The 18,926-nt window shown below is 33.2% G+C and overlaps 1 long non-coding RNA gene across 2 annotated transcripts; it reads left to right on the top strand.

Annotated features, from left to right (window-relative positions):
• Positions 1–2,624: 2,624 nt before the first annotated feature.
• LOC145120267 (uncharacterized) lies at positions 2,625–4,771 on the top strand. Of its 2 annotated transcripts, XR_013714164.1 has the most exons (3): positions 2,625–3,084; positions 3,171–3,946; positions 4,455–4,771. It is a non-coding gene; the product is annotated as an uncharacterized LOC145120267 (long non-coding RNA). The 2 variants fall into 2 exon arrangements; XR_013714163.1 differs by having other exon boundaries at positions 2,625–3,946.
• Positions 4,772–18,926: the final 14,155 nt, after the last annotated feature.

Genomic DNA, 18,926 nt, shown 5'->3' with positions numbered 1-18,926 from the left:
TCAAGTTAGTTGATTTAATCCTTAATTATTAACCCATAAATTTAAAGTAAGGCTAGGATCCATATTTTCGATTCGAATTCAAAAGAGGGACGTCGTAATCAAATTCGAATCTATTTTAGGTAGGTAAAACATTTACCAATTTCAATATTACGAAACTCCTAGATCTTTTGAAATTCATTGAACAATTCAATGACATGTTTAATCTCGATTATGGTTTCACATTGTGACCGGGATGTGAATAAACATGCAAATTAGCTTGGTACTCTCGATGTCATTTATCATTTGAAATTAACGTGCCGGTTAACCACACGCACTCCATTAATTCAATGATAATTTATGAGACACCTATTGCCAACAATATTTGTCTCATATTAGTGTGTCAGTTAACCACACACGCTCCACTAACGATCTATAAGGTGCAATGTGCAATTTCATGGGTTAACATCAAATTCACATTTTTCCTAAAGTAACTAAGAATGAGATTTTAGAAAATGGTTTAGTTAGTTTATCATTACACTTTTAATGAGGATTAATTGTCATATCGAACCCGTTCGGCTAACGATCATCCACCATACAAGTGAGTAGTGGGTAAGAACGGATACCCATTGGCGGTCATTTTATAGGTCACTTGCTTAAACTCCCCTTATAGTATGGCTTCGTGAATGAGGCATACCAGCAATTCGACTACTTTTCTTTACATATCGTATATATTGAAGTCTTAATTATATATAGTATAAGGTGAATTTGGAACATTTTAAAATTCCAAGGGTTTAATCTTTTAATAAATTAAATTTTAATTTAATTAAATTTGAACCACATATAGATTTATTAATTATCCTTTAATTAATCATTTAATTAAATTATCAACAAAATCCATAAAAATGTAATTTAGGGTTTGCATTTTAAATATCAAAGATTAAATCCTTTAATTTAAATCTCAAACAACCCTAAAATTAACATTAATTATTAAGTCCAATTAATAATCAAATTAATTATTTGGTAACCAATTATGGATTTATTAATTATCCTTTTATTAAAAAACTAATTAAATTATTAATCATATCGATACATATAATTATATAATCAAATAAAACCAACATTATCCAATTCATAATTATCTCATAATATTTAGGTCTTATTTAATTATCTAATATTACCAAAAATCAGATTATGGCAGATTTAATAAAAGATAGTTACCAAATATTAACAAAATAAATCAAGTTAGGCAAGAAAATCCGAAATCAGGATCTGACACACAAACACTCCGTGTTGGAGGACCAACACGCCGTGTGGCAGTCCAACACGTTGTGTTCGAAGAACACCACGACGTGTTCAAAAAACAAAATGACGATTATGTTTTCTACACCTTGTTCAAGTTCATATTAGTATCAATTCAATAGAAAAATAAACCTAGTCTCTGATCCCACCGATGGATTTTGAGCATAACATATAATCCTGTGTGTGTATGCAACCCTAAATAAGATCTACGTTTTCTATAATTGCACATACAATATTAACAACCAAGTGTAAACCCTAGATCTCTAAGGAATAATCGAAAACCATATAAGAAGGGTAATGATACATACCTTTAAGATTGTTATTGTAAACAATCTTGAATCCTTTCTTAAAAGACCTTTGGTAGCAAGCGTCATAAGTGTTGTATCTCTAATGGTTCGCCAACAAACCTAGCAACCAAGGAAAACTATAGAGAGAGAGAGAGAGGAGAAGCCTAAATTTAGTCCAAGGCACTTAGAAAGATGTCATGGCTGAAATTCTACCCTAAGGAGGGTTTATATAGGTGTTAGGAAGTTATTGGATTTGGCAGGTATCTTCATGATAACCCTAATCTCTTTACTTCCTCCCTAAGGCATCCAATGCATCCTTAGAGCCCAATGAAACCCTAGGAGCACTCTAGATTTCGTTCCCCCCCTCTTTAGGGAGGTTCTAGAATTGTCCAATGCTCAACTAATGAACATTGTCACCTTTAGTCCATACACATTTAATTAATTCCTTTAACCCCAAAATTAATTCCAAATTAATTTCTGATTAACTATTAATTAAAAAATATGATTTCTGATTGATATATTATACCCATAATAAATTAATAAATCATTTATTTTGATTTATAATTAATTTATTAACCAAGTAATAAATTAATAAATTATTCTTCTCTCTTCAAAATCTATCCTATTCAATTGTCAGGTTTGAAGGCAACCCAAAAGGATTGTGTTACTATCAATTCAAGTGTATACCAATTATAGTTATGAGCTTTGACACCTAATCCAACAACCACCTCTACTACCACCACCTCAACTACTAATTTTTAAACATTTAAAAATTAGTGGCTAAGAATTATTTTCGTTTATTCTCGAAATAAAAAATGTTCTCATTTGAACACACATCAATATATATATATATATATATATATATATATATATATATATATATATATATATATATATATATTTTTTTTTGATGTGTGTTCAAATAAGAATATTTTTTATTTTGAGAATAAACGAGAAAAATTGTTAGCTACTAATTTTTAAATGTTTAAAAATTTAAGATTAGTTAAAAATAAATTATTTCATTATTATTAAAAATTAAATATAGCTTAGTGTAAACGTTTCTCACACTCTTTATCTCAACTTTCTCTCTCTAGATTTCTCTCTCCCTCTCTTTCATCATGTAAGTCAGGAGTATCGACCACCCTAGTGATCACCAGACCGCCATTGGAACCACCGTCACGTCACCTGAACCGTCATCTGGCTGCTTCTTCACTCTCTACGAATCTACTTCTTCGCTCCCTCGGTCTGTCACCGGATCTCATTTCACCGGCATAAGATCGTGTTTTCAGATATTGTTTCATCGCTCATAAAATCTCGTTTCCTGATCTGTTTTCCCGATCTCGAAGTAGATTCCTCTGACCTCCGACAGCAGGTCGCCGAGAAAGACGCTTTCATTTCCGACCTTCACTCTCAGCTTAGTTCCAGATCTCGTTTCTCCGATCATCTGTCGTCACGACATTAGATGTTTCCCGATCTACTTTTTCTGGCCACTGATAACTCCGACGTAGACTTAGATCTGGTTTGCTTTCCTTTATTTAGCTTTATAATTTCTTCTGATTTTGTTTTAATGTGATGCATAAATATCTTCGTTTCTTTTTAATATAGTTGGTGATGCTGAATCCATGTTATTAGCTTCTATGGACAGTGTCATTTATAGCTTCGGTATCACCTGCAATTGGATGGAAAAAACCAAGGTTTTCTTTAACCAATAAAGCTTGTAATTAATTATATATTAAATTAAATTTTTTTCAAATTACGTATATTAAACTAAAAGTTTTGATAATTTTGACAAATTATTATGAAAGAAGTCTCCATGCTTAATAAAAACCTCTCCTACATGCGGCATGTCCTCTTATTAATACTGTCTCCTGCCACCGTGTCTTTCCACCATCAATCTCCTATCTGCTTTTCCCGCCCATACAATCACACCATCCATTGAAATCGAATCCTTAATTTCGTTCCAGCTTGCAAACAATCCCCTATAAATCAACGATTGATCCGAAATTTGAATTTTGAAAGAGTTAAGTGATAGAGTTTCCATTTATATCCGATAATATTTCTCTTTATTATATATAAGATCCCAATTTTTGTGGAAGAAAAATAATTCTTCTTCTATTCTTTCACACACACACACTCGACAAGGTCGCACCCATACTTCCCTTACTCTATTGCCGCCACCACTAATCGCCTTGCCCACCCATGTTTGCTTTCTACGTGTCTATGCGTATATGTGGTGCTCAGAATGGAAGAGATGAGAGATATAATGCAGATTATGGAAGATATGGAAGGAAAATTAACATCATCGCCACCACCACTGTCTCGATCATCACCACCACCACCCATCGCCGCATGCGGTTTTTAGAAATATAAACAATTTCAAGGTAATCTAATTCAAATCAAACCCCAGAGGACGCTAACATGTATTTGGATTAATCTTGATGGTATTATTGGTAATAGATGAAATTACCCTTTGTACAGGTTAATCTTTATTTTTTTTCTTAACCAACTCTTAGAACTTTGGAGCTTAAAGCAACCCTTCACATCCAATGATTCTAATTTGGGTCTTTTTTTCATTACTTCATATAATAAACATATATCGTTAAAATTAATAGAATCTAGGGCTTTTTCAAGAAAACAGTAAATAAAATCCCAATTGTTTTAGTTATATTATTTGCTGATCAACTGTAAATTTTAGATCAAGCATGGTATATTCTGGAGCATAACATTTTAGATTTGAGCATTTATTTTGTTTTTATTGACTTTATGGTAATACAGTTTTTATTTGAATGTTTGTTTTTTGCAACTTTTGATTAGATTTGGTTTTTAAAAAATCGCATGTATTGTGAGTTTTAGTTTTGGTAGTCTGATTAATATATTTCATTTATGCAGCTGGTTAAGATGAACTCTGATGTTGATGAAGGTTGTATTGATGTTGGTCCTCAGTGACTAGGGTTAGAGGTTAAATAGCAGGTTTCAAGGTTGCAATTGGTAACCCTCATTCTGATTTGCAATTTTCTTATCAATATAGTTTTTAGGTTGAAGGTCACATGGATTATTTTGTATAAAAGTGCTAATCATGTTTGCTTCACTTTCCCCTCATGAAACACCATTGTTTACAACATGTTTTTGAACGAATTGTAACAATAAACTCAATTTTCTTTGTGGTTTCTACACCTTCTACAGAATTGAAGACTTCTTTGTGGGTACATTTTGTCATTCAAAAGTCCAATTAAAGATAATTGTTTCTTAAAAAATGGTGTTCATTTATATCTTCATCTATATATAAAGAGATTTCCCATGTATCCTAATTTTAAATTGGAAACAATAGCCTTTTGAAGGCTATACTGGGGAGATTTAGAAGCTTTATGTCTTTAGGATACAATGTGTTCACTGAAAAGATCTATAAATGTGGATTGGATGTTCTTACCAAGGCATGGGTGAAGAACACCTTTACAACCTCTATGGACAGATGGTTTCTCATGGGTAAACAATGATTTTCGGATTTTTTTTAAGTTGTCATCTATTTTAATGCAATTGGTTTGTGATGGTTCTCCATGTACAAAAAAATATATGGAGTTGCTCCCATTTACAGGTAGGGGTAAAGATATTTTTGTTTGTGTTTATGAAGATAAAGAATAGAATATTTGCTAATTTTTACTATTATTTGATCCATAAAGAAAATGGAAATAAGAGCAATGTTCTGCATCAAGTTCGTAGGCATGTCACAAGCTAAAATTTATGATGGTTATCCTTGGTTTTTGTTTCTATGTATAATGTTTTGATAATGTTTCCGCTGAATGTTTGTTACAGAATTTCGTCCCATTAATGAGAAGATTTTGAATTTGAGGAACTTCTGAGTCATCCTCTAAAGATTTCTTGCATTTTCGTTAGTCTATAATGAATTTGGTGGATAGTTGTATACTTATTGGAGAATAGTTGTTATTAGCTCATTCTTTCAGGTAATGCAATGTTACCTTTCCCTCACAAGATCTGGTTATTTTGGTTTACAATAAATAAAAAATTTATCCAATTATAGAAGTGCTAGCTTTGTGTTCCGTTGTTTTTTTTATGGCATCTTAATTTCTTGTGTTTACATATCAAGCGGCCAATGTAACTGCAACAAATGTCAATGAGTTTGACCTAAGGGTGGATTTTGTGATCTATTTAGGGTCTGCTCATAGTTACTACCTCATTTATCAAAGCACATACTGTCATACTTTATGTTTAGAGTATTAGATGTGAGTTGTTGAGTAGCCAATTTAAAATATTTGCACCCAGGTTTGTTTGTAAAAACGTAATCATCTGTTAATACATGTCAAAGTGGTCCTTGACCCTTAGTTTTAATATAAAAAAATGATAATTTCTCCAGAAAATTGGAAAAGATCCAAAAACTAGGATGTTTGTAAGATTCTCATGTTTCTAAACTCTTTAATAAACTTAATAGAATAATTTGTGTTAATACGTCATGGAATCCGAGATCTAATTATAGAACCAATATTGATGATTAAATAATAAATCATATATTGTTTTTGGTTGTGTTTTAGACCACTCAAGTAAACCCATCATTTTATATACATAGTCGGTGCTGTTTGTTTCATAATTTTTTTTTGTTTGGTCTTGTAAGGGTAATAACTCCGCCTTACTCATTGTTGTAGTATCTTGGATGTAATGAGTCTACACAATATTTACTCTTTTTATATCTTTTTGTTGAAGAGACACAACCCTCATGTTTAGATGATTGTGTTTAGTAAGAAATGTAGTGAATCGGAATATGTTTATTTACCCATAATATCAACGTAGTTTCCTTTCTTTATCCATTTTTTAAAAATCGATATTAAACTTTAAACTAATGTCAAAAATTGAAAAATATAATTTTAGAACTTAACGCGGTTAAAATTACAAAGCGCACATACCATTTTTTAATACTTTAATCTTTTATCGTTTTGTGTTAATTTATTATTATTATATTACCTTATTTTAAAACTTTAAACAAAACAATGTTATCTTCATGATTGACTGTCTATGTTTTTATTTACATTTTATATAATTATATCTCATTATACAACATAATCATTTTATCCTTAATATAGACATAAATAACATTGCTTATATCTTCAAAATACATTGCAAATGTATGTCTCTTAATTTTCAAAGTTGTTTTACAATGTCCCCGTGTCGTACACGGGTTTATAACCTATTTAATATGATAATTTAAAACGTAAAGACTAAGAAACAACAATTCGCGAATCATGGTCATTTCACCACCATGATTTATTATTGTGTAATGTCTTATATGTCCTTGGATTTGTATTTTATTAAATTAAATGGTGAATAAGAATTGAAACTAATTTTTAAGCTAATTTGTTTTGAGTTAAAATAAAGAATCCAATAGGATGAGATTTATTTTTATATAGCGATGTGGCATATAATATGATTTTTGTTAGAATGTTTTTAATTTGGTCAACAATGATTAACAATGATTCACTTGGTTCATATCGGATGATTTCAAATATATAAATTAAACAAAAAATATTGGCCAGTATCAAATTTTAATGGTCAAAATAAATCCCGTCCACAAGAAAAATATGTGATTAAATACATATAATCACATGTAATTAATTACACGAAACAACTATTGAATCGAGAACGTGAAAATAAAATTTATCTATATAAATCATATGTAATTAAATAAATATAACTACATGTGATTGAATGCACAAGACCAACTATTGAATTGAAAATGTAAAAATGAATATTTTCCACATAAATATATGTGATTATATGTATCAAATTACATATGAGTTATTTGTACAATATTTGACCTCACTTTTCGATGAAATATTTTTGTAATGTATCTAATCATATGTGATTATATATATATATATATATATATATATATATATATATATATATATATATATATATATATATATGTGTGTGTGTGTGTGTGTGTGTGTGTGTGTGTGTGTGTGTGGTGGCGGGAAGTCGTGATGGGTGGTCGTGTTGGTAGGGGTGGGGGCTATGGGTGGTGGTTATGTTGGTTGGTGGTTGGTGGTGGTGGTGTTGATAGGTGGATGGTAGCGGGCGGTGGCTTGTGATGCTTTTTGGTGGTGGTGGAAATGGTTGATGGTGGTGGGGGCGGGTGGTGGTGATGGGTGGTGATAGGTGGTGCTGGGTGGTGGTTCGTAGGTAGTGGTGGGTGATGGTTGTTATGGGGATAGTTGGTATGTGTTCGTTGTGGATGGTGGTAGGTGGTTCGTGGTGGTGGTGGTGAAGGGTGGTGGGGGTGACAGACGGGGTGGTGGATGGTGGGTTAGACGGTGGTGGTGCTGTTGATGGTTTGGTGATGGTGGGTAGTGGTGACGTGTGGTGATGTTTGGTGGTGGTAGGTGGTGGTGGTGGGTGGTGGTAGGGGTGGTAGGTGGTTGTGATACGTGGTGGCGGTTGGTGGTGGGGGTAGTGGTGGTTTTTGTGGGTGATGGGTAGGATGGTGGTGACGGGTAGTGGTGATGGGTGGTAGAGGTGGGTGGTGGTGGGTGGTCATGGTGGTAGGTGGTGGTGGTCTTCGTGGGTAGTGGGTGGGGGTGGTTTGTCCTAGGTTGTGGTGATGGGTGGTGGAGACGGGATGGTGTTTATGGGTGGTAGTGGTGGGTAGGCGGTGATAGGTGTTGGTGGTGGATCAGTGGGTGGGGGTAGTGGTGGCGGGTGGTGGAGGCGGGTGGTGGTGGGTCGTTTTTGGCGGTAGTGGCGAGTAGTGGCCATAATGGTGGTGGAGGGCGGTGGTGGTGATAGTTGGTGGTGGTGGTGGGTGGGTGGGTAGTGGTTGTGGTGGGTGGTGATGGTTGGTGGTGGGGGTGGTGGTTGGTGGTGGTTTTTGGTGAGTGGTAGTGATGGGTAGTGGTGGTGGTGGATGGTGGTCGTGGTTGGCGGTGGCGGGTGGTGATGATGATAGTGGGTGGTGGGAGAGGGTAGTAGTGATGGGTGGTGGAGGTAGGTGGCGGTGACAGGTGGTGGTGGGTGGTGTTGTTTAGGTGGTGAGTGGTGTTGGTTAGTGGGTTCTTAAAATTTTTTATTTAGTTTTTTATTTATATTAATATTATTTGATGATTTAAATCTTACAAAATTGTTTGGTCGAAGTTTGTTCTCAAATTTTCTCGCAATAAGAAATGTTTTCGATTGACCATCCCCTATATATATATATATATATATATATATATATATATATATATATATATATATATATATATATATATATATATATATATATAGGCTTAGGTTATTGTATTCTAACTATTTATTGTGTGGAAGTAGGATTCATTATGGACCAATCATTTTATTTATTTTAATAAAGTGAATAACATATATTATTGCATTAAAGATAATTGAAAGATATCTTCTAATTTAATTGCAAGGGTATTTTAGTCAATTAAGATAGATTTAATAAAGGAAAATTACATATTTTAAGGTATCATAGATTCTATTAGTTTTAAAAATCTGATTTTACGATTGATAATTCTTTTAATTCTGACATTCAGACAGAATATGTTTATGAGTATATTCAAAAATAACAATATTCTTGAACCATAAAATAATAAATGTTCTGACATAATATATATTTTGATTGACAAAACGTTTTGAAGAATAACAATTTATTATAATATAAGACTCTCTAATAACAAAAAAAACACTATATAGATTATTCTACTTGAATATTCTATCAGAATATACTATTACATATATCTTATTGTTCTATCGTCGATTATTCTGTCAGAAAATAACGATTAATAGTGCATTTTTTTGGAGGATTGATGACCATTGTTTATCTCCATCTCATGCATCATACCTTGAAGCCTTTGATCATCACATTCCCTTCACACATTATATGAGAATAACTGGAAATGAAAATATGTAGAATAAAAATTTGTGAGAATGATTTAATATGACATATAATAAAACAAACTTTAGTAATTTTGAGAGAATATACTGATATAAAAAATAGCAATGTAATATTATTGCATAATAGTTCATATTAGAAGCTTTACCAAGTTCATATTCTTTAAGAATGCTGGTTTTCAAAACCTTACTTATAGTTCTACCAGAATCATTACACACACAAAAAAACAAAGCAATAACACAAAACATCCAACTCAAAAAGGGTTTTTGAATTTAGAAAATAATTCTTATATACATAATGTTATTCTCTTAGAATATATGAACAATAATCAATAAACTGAAAAAAGAATCAAGAATAGAATATACTTACATTGGTCTTCCTCATTCTAAAAGAGTATGCTAAAAACTCGTTTAGGCCTTTTGTACATGCGTTGGGTCATCTCGATCAAGGAGAACAACCTTAGCAGTCAATATGTCTGCATAAGAGTTTGGGTGAATGAAAGCAAAACCATTGTGGTTGCTGGAACAATCACTAATATCCACCTGTAACATTTCAAGGTTAAAATAGGTAAAATAACTTTTACTAGATATCATTATCATAATGGAATGAATAAACAAACACCTCCTGTCTAAGGAATAAAAATTAACAAAACAAACGAAAAATATAACTATGCAAAATGCAACCTCAAGAAGACAGGTGCATATGTGGGGAATATGAATTGATTATGAGTGTAAGTAGAAGAATATGGATCTTGAGTATTTCCAAAGCTTTCAAATGGTTTGGGTTACTATTATAGAATTCACTCAAGTATAAAAGTATGTAGTTCTAGTAGAATTATATTTACACAATATACAAAAATATAAATTTTCAACTAACCAAGGCATTTAATCACAATTGAACTTGCACAATCTCATGAATAGTGAAGAATTACTTGACCACTTACTGAGTTTGAAAACCAATTTCAAGGTGAATGTCTACAGATTGACTGGTTGAAACGCAAATTACGGAGTTTGAAAACCAGTTACAGGATAATTCATTGTTGAATCCAATTGAGAATCTTACTTAAAGGAAAACATTGATTCTGGAACCAATACATGCTTTCAATCGGTGAAGCATATGCTTGGCTCACTGGAAGTTGAGGATATGATGGTTGCGGATAGGCCCATGAATTTGAGGTCGAGCCATATGATGCATACCGTCCTGAAACATATTTCTTTGAACTTTTGCCACCCATGAACTCTATCCAGTCCTCATGGGTTCTGATTTCTAAAGAATCATGGCTCGTTTCGTCTCTCAAATCCTAATTCCAACAGAATCATCATCACGAAATCGAAAATCCTAATTTTATTTCTTCTCTAGTCGACCGAGGAAAGCGCAATCAATTGAAGTCGAGAGGTGTATGTTTTTGAGCTGCGAAAGTTTAATGATGTGGTCGACATCATCATGTGGCAATCGGCTTCAGATATATTCTAATCACCATAAGAACACCAACATCGACTGTCATACCCAACACCACCACCAAATCAGAATTGAGGAATCAAAAGAAAGATAGTATTTGTAGGGTTTTAAACAGAATGGAAAAAGGGGTAGTAGAACTCCTAATCGATTTTTGTATTCGATTCCAATTTTGCAGATCATTGTGTCAGAGGCCAAGATTTGGTTTTTAGAGAAAGAGGGAGAACGACTGTAGATATAAATGGGGAGAAATTAGGTTAAAAGTCAATCTACAGATACCATGATTATATGGAGTATTTATGGAAGTTATTAATCAAATTACTAAATTACCCTTATTTATTTATATAATTATTTAATTATTTATTCAATTTAATTGGTCCACAATGATTTCTACATCCACGCACTAATATATATATATATATATATATATATATATATATATATATACTAAATTACCCTTATTTATTTATTTAATTATTTAATTATTTATTCAATTTAATTGGTCCACAATGATTTCTACATCCACGCACTAATATATATATATATATATATATATATATATATATATATATATATATATATATATATATATATATATATATTTAGAAGTCATCCGTTTATAAATTTATGGTACCTACCTATGTAAGTACTTATTATTTATCATAGGTAAGACTCTAGGTGTCTGCTTGTCTTTTTTTTTTTTTTGAAACGACAAACTATCTATGAACCTACTCCTAAATACCTCCTACGTCTCCTAAGAGACTTGAACCCATGACCTCTCATTTGAGATGATCACTCCTTACCGTTAGGCCAAATGCCTTTTGATAGGTGTCTGCTTGTCATGTTGCTACTACTACTTGGATTTTTATCATTATAATTAAACATATGAATCGAGGCATTGTTTTCCTCTACTTCTATCTTTTTGTATATCTATGTGATCTCATTTTTACCACTAAAATTTATTTCTACGATATCATTCCAATAATAATTAAGTAACTTATGTATTAAGACGTATATGTGAGTTTATTTATACCACAGCCATTTGAGCTTCTACTACGACTACCTGACATTTTATTTATCATGTTTTAATTTTCACAATAAACATTTTATTTTTAATTAAGATAAAATGTTGTTTTCGTAAAACCAAACACCAAGTAAATCATTTGTTCAGAACACACAATCCCAATATCAGAGTATCATAAATAAATGTGGAATCACAAAGTACGAAAACCGCAGATGAGTGTCTATAGTGACACATTCAATTTCATACGATCATCTAAAGTACCTGAAACATTTAATCCACAACTGTAAGGCAAAACATAGTGATAAACCTGGTCCGTCCCTGATGTTTAGCGTGAATATGGTCCGCCATGTGTATCTTGGCCTTCATCACAAAACTGGACCGCCTCAACTAACAACAAGACATTATGATGTATATATATATATATATATATATATATATATATATCTATATATATATATATATATATATATATATACAAAAGTGAAAAACAGACAACTCAGCACCACAATAACTGACTAACTACTCTACCAGCCTAACAACATACTACAACATAACCACATCATAACACACAAGGATACATACTAAATATATAGTATATTGAGGAAACTCATATGAATCAATGAGCTGAAAGACTAACACCCGAAGTTTCATGAAGTCAGCTTCAGGAAACTCTTAAACCTAATAGACGCTAAGCCTCAGTCTAAAATTTGAAACCTACATTCGACTAAACGTGAACTGGTCAAAAGTCAATAACTAACCACTACCTCCCCCGAGCCGTGACTAACCTCATGGTTGTGCCATGGTAAAAAATATACAGGATGATAGAATAAAATCAGGTCATAATGCGAACTCACGCTATATATTCCTCTACCAGTTCCTTAGGAACATTGTGATTTTTCCTGATCCTCATATGAATCATGTGCTTCCATAGTACGGGTCTATACACTTATCGCATTCGTCTCAAGAACCATCCAAAAGTTCTAAGTCACTACACTCGACCAGTTTTAGGTGTACTAACACACACCTACGTGCTCTGGAGAGCTACAAACTAAACTTTCAACATTCTCATCCTAGGATTCTTTTCGACGAAGCTCTCATACTGCTAGAAGTCTCTACTAACACTGCTGGTATCCTCGTGTATGCAAGTCGAATGTAATACATGGTCACATACACAGTCAAATAAATGATTCTACCTAAAGCCCACAACCAAACAAGGAACAAGATTTAAGGCTAACTCAAGGATGTCAGTTTAAACTTCAAGTAGCACAAAACAAGCAATCTCGTAGGCTACAAGGCGTCACAATGATCAAGCAGTTCTATCATGTAATTCATGAAGAGATCCTAGCCTATTTACTAGCATGCATTAGTAACAATTCATATCTCAACAACTATATATAACAAGTATAAACATTTTGAGAGATCACTTTCCTTTGAGCTTTGGCTAACAGTACATATCACGTCACTTTCTCCTTCTTCTTAAAATTTCTTTTCAGTAGTTTGTAAAAATTATCAGATCCTAGCTTGACTTTGGAATCATACGAGTGTTCATCCAAATACCTCAAACCAAAGCTGATAACAACTTGTAACGTCATAAATTTCAGAATAAATTTTTTATTTTTAATTAAGATAGAATGCTATTTTCATAAATCCAAACACAAAATAAACCATTTGTTTAAATGAGAAAATCCCAAAATCAGGGTATGATAAGTAAATGTGGAATCACAAAATACTAAAACTGTCGATGAGTTTGTACAATCTCGCTTTCGACTTCCTACAATCTTCTAAAATTCTTGAAACATTTAGACCACATCTTTAAGCTACAACCATGGTTATAGTAATCGGGATTAATCGGCGATTAATCGTGGATTAATCGCTTCACGTTCTCCAACCGTCGAGGATTAGGATATTAATCGGGAATTTATAATTAATCGGGTTTGGTGGGATTAATCGGTCAACAAAAGTAAAAAAAGTAAAAAAAAAAAAAGTCAAAAAATATGAAAAAATTCAAAAAATCAACTTTTTTTTTTACTCCAAAATTTTCAAATTTTCAAATTTTCAAATATTATACCAAAATGTTCATTTTTTCGTATTTTCAAATTACAATTTTCTAATTTTCTAATTTTGAAGTACTTGTTTTTCTTAACATATACTAATATTAATTAATTTTAATATTTTATTAATAATTTATGGTCCCCGATTAATCCCTGCGAATACCGATGAATCCTTTAACACCAGTCGACCATCGAGCTACCGTCGAACGATTTTTACAACCAAAAGCGAGTTTTCTAAAATACCATAACAAAACAATACAGGCAAGCATAACAACATTGGCCTTCAGCACGTAGCTGGATCTCCCCCCCCCCCCCCCATTTTACCTTTAACATAAAGTTGGTCCGCTGTTGACCTTTAGCATAAAGTTGGTCCACCGTGAGTATCTTAGCCTTCAAAACAAATTTTTAAGCTAAAACTTAGAGAGTTTCCCAAAATACCATAACAAAATAATATAGGCAAGCATAACAACATTGGCCTTCAGCACATAGCTGGTTCTCCCCCTATTTTACCTTTAGCATAAAGCTGGTCTGCTGCTGACCATTAGCATAAATTTGGTCTACTATGAGCATATTAGCCCTCAACACAAATCTTGACGACCTCAACTCACCACAAGACATGCCGACATATATATATATATATATATATATATATATATATATATATATATATATATATATATATATATAAAGCTTAGTACCACAAGCAACTAACTAACTAGTCTACCAACTTAACAACATACTACAACATAACCACATCCTAATACACAAGGATACATACTGCAATATATAGTGAGGAAACTCATATGAATCAATGAGTTGAAAGACTAACAATTGAAGTCTCACGAAGTCAGCTGCACGAACCTCCTAAACTTGATAGAGGTCAAACCACAGCCTACAACTCAAAACCTATAATTTGACTAAAGGTCATCAGGTTAAAAGTCAATGGTCAAAGTCAACGGTCAAATTCAATGGTTAACCACTTCCACCCTTGCGTTGTAGCTAACCACATGGCCACACCGTTGTCATTAAATGGCAAAACAGTTGCGACTGGAACTTGCAACCCACACCGCGACCCAACATTCAATGCACCATGGCTAGGCCTCAAAACAACTTAGTTGATTAAGCTTTTAGCCCTTAACATCCATAGCTCAGAAACCTAACTCTAGAGTGAGTTAAAACATTATCCATTCTCATGGTTCAAGATCACCCAAACTCTAAACCTAACTCTATAGTGAGTTAAAACACATGCATGTCCTCAAGGAGAAGCATTAAAGCTCATTTTTCCTTCAACACTCAATTCTAGAAGTTAAATAGATCGCTCATAGATCTAAAGAAGTAAAGGTCAAGGTTGAAGCTTTATACCTCTAATGGTCTAGAATTCTGATCAGAATGTTGGATATAAGATGGAAATCCACTTCCTTGCACCAAGAAGGAGCTCTCCTTCACAGAACTTCATAAGAACAAGTTCAAAAGATCAAAACTCGACAATAGAGGCTAGGGTTTGAGAGAGGGTCGTTCACAGAGGATAGGGGATGGAAAATGAGGAAACCCTAGAAGTTAGAGCCTTTAAATAAGGGCCAAGTCCCAAGGCGTAAGGTTTTAAACATTATCCACCACCGTGTCATGATCCAAACCTGACTGCGATGCTACATAACGACACGTATCGCGTCGTCATAATTAAATGTCATGTCGCGATTCGAAGAAAACCCTAATTCAAAAACTTGAATAAAATTTAAAAGATAAAATACTTATACCTAAGAAATGGATCTTACAATTCTCCCCTACTTAAGTCAGATTTTGTCCTCAAAATCTTTTGCAGTAACAGGCTAGTGCTCCTTCATCTCCTACTCAGGCTCCCAAATCCATTAGAAACCCTTCTGGTGATGATTGCACCTTTACTAAACCCACCTCCTTATTGTGCAAGGTATTCTTCTTTCTATCCAAGAATGAATTTGGGCGCTCTACATAGTTCAAAAGCTCGTCTACCTGAATATCGTCCAATGGAACCACTACTGACTCGTCCTCCAAACACTTTTTTAACTGAGAAGCATGAAAAGTGCTATGAATCTGACTTAATTTCTTAGGTAGATCCAACCGGTAGGAAACCTTTCCCACCCGAGCCATCACTCTGAAGTGTCCTATAAACATAGGGTCAAGCTTGCTTTACTCCCGGAATCGGATGACATCCTGCCATGGTGACACCTTTGATCGAGGTCACTGTCTCAATAAAAAAATAACCTCAAAAGTTGTAGTTGTAATGAAATCGAATATAAATTACGAAATCAGAGTAAAGTAAGAATGATGAACACGAAATCTAAATAAAGTCTGTTTGGCTCAATTACGCTTTCAGTATGTACAGAGAGTATTAGACAAAATGACGAAGGTTCTCTCTATCTCTAGTACACATCCCATATTTATAGGGATCATGAAAGCATACAAAAAATACAAGGGACTGAACACTGAAAACTTCGATACATAAATTGCCCTTATAATAAAATAACAAACTATCAAAACTATCCATGACCTTCGACACTTCACAACAATATTCGACGTCTACATTCTCCCCCTTTGTGAGAAGTAACAAATCAGGTCATCAACATCTGGATAGCTTGGTGCATAGTTCTTCGAGCTTCAGTATACAAAGACATTACTTTCTTCAGCTCTGCCTTATCTCCATCATTATTCTTTTTTAACTATTCATATGAACAAGCAAGTTCATATAATGAGCTATAGTATACCTTTCCACATCACAAGCTTGGAACAAAAACTTCATATTCCTTCCCTTCATGCTTTTTCCAACGAATACTATCCCAAGAGGCTTCAAGCAAATCTCTCCATCGACATAAGGCTTTAAATCATCTTGACTCTTCAACAACGAACGAGGCACGGTAGTTGTTGGGTTTTAGTTTAAAAATAGTTTTATAAACTTGAAAAATATGGCAACAGAAGACTTTAATTTTGAAGTAACATAAACATTTTATACCCACCAAGGATCTTCTTGGAAGTTTTAGAAATATTTAAACACTAACCAAAGAAGGGGTGAAGAAATAACAACCTTTGTAGTCCTTTGGGTCCTCTTGGGAGGCTTGGAAGTTGATGAAGAATGTGGAACCTTTGAGACACCAGCAATGACTCAACTTGATGTAGATGCTAGTCCAAAACTCTTAAACTCTTAAGCTTGAAGTTCATAACCAAAGTATGAACTTCAAGAGATTATAAATGCAATTAATCTCCAAGTCTTCAAAGCAAAACTAGAGAGAATGAGAGAAGAAGATGAACTTTCAGCCATATGCCTCAAGGAAGGAATGAGCACTCTTGCCAAATGCAAACCCTCTTATTTATATGCATAAAGTGAAGTTATTAACCATTAGTCCTTAGCACTTTAAGCAAACTTGTCCCCATTGTCATAAGCATGTCTCCCATGCCTTTAAAGCATGATTAGACAAGTCATACACTTCTTCTTTTTATGCATATCTCGAAAATTACATAAAGAAGAAGAAAGTTAGTTTAAATTTTATAAACTCAAGGTTTAGAAAATATAAACTTTGTCTTTTAAGTAAAAGACAAAAGGTTTTTCAACTAGTCCAAAAAGTTGTGCACGACTTATTAATTCATACCATATGAAATAATATAATTTACTTGCTAATGAAAATTATTATTTCCATGAAACATATAATTTCCAATTTAATTATAAGAGTTTTATTGAATATTTATTAAAATCAATTTCTAATAAATAATCAATTGTATCAAGTTGTTGTTAGTGTGACCCATTAGTATCATATGTTATTTAGCAATATTACTTTAATATGATTCTTGAGCATAGTAGGCCTTTCAATCTCCCACTTGCGCAAGACTCATATTAGACTGATATAGACAGTGGTGAATGTTAAGCAACATTTCACTTCCCCTAAGACCATACAACTGTTTGTGCCATTCAATCATCTCCCAATTCCCAAAAAGATCAAAGCTACAATTAGTGTATAAGGTAAGTTTATCACTTATCCCTTTGCTACAGACATCATGTTGAACATGAGATGAGGATCGCGATCAATCTCATTAGTTGTTCAACTTTTGGTAAGGCACCTTATATGTCTAAGTCTCAACACATAAGAGGAACAAATCCCATCTTGACTACATAAGCCTCTTGCATAGTGCAAACTATACCTGAAAATGGCTTTTATAACTGCCCGGTTAAGGAACAACATTTGACCATTTCAAAGCATAGTACTCCCTACACTAAAGTCCCACTATGTATCTCAGGTGTTAAGGATACAAAGATAGTACCTTTTAATAAAGTACCATTAACGATAGTGATCCATGAGATGATCTTGATGCGGGTCAGTTCAATACTAGTTCTCTGACAAGTACCTATGAAACTTGGTTACAACCACTTGCCTACTTTCATCTAGTGAGATTCAACCAATCCAATTCATATTGGTCTTACTTCATAATTACTCCCACAATTATTACCGAATATGAACCTTTAGAATAATAACATTATTCATGGATTAAACATGTTAATATAGAACACAACAAGTATTAGTGTGATGACTATATCCCAATATATCACAACATTATCTAATAGTTGTTGTTATAATGTTCCAATATCTAAATACTAAATCCAAATCAAAAATCCATTTCTAGAATAATAAAGTCTTATAGCTAAAGTGTGACCATTCATACTTAGCTCAAAAGAATGACTTTATTAATGGATCTGTCAAAATTTAATTTGTGTGAATTTTGTGAATACTATCATCTCTATACTTAACTTTACTCTAAGTATAGTTAAATATCTTGGAGAATATGACTGGTGTTCTTTCATCACATAGAGTCTCTTAGCTTGACTAAGTATACTCTCGAAGTCACAAAGATTTCTATGTGATCCTCGAATGGCATAAATCAACATAGTTTTTCAATGATTCCATTCATCCAGTCAT

Source organism: Lactuca virosa, chromosome 6 (assembly GCF_052849685.1).
Source record: "Lactuca virosa cultivar CGN04683 chromosome 6, Lactuca_virosa_CGN04683_v6, whole genome shotgun sequence".
Taxonomy (NCBI): Eukaryota; Viridiplantae; Streptophyta; class Magnoliopsida; order Asterales; family Asteraceae; genus Lactuca; species Lactuca virosa.
Note: the sequence above shows the minus strand (reverse complement) of the source record. Positions and strands in the feature narration are given on the sequence as shown.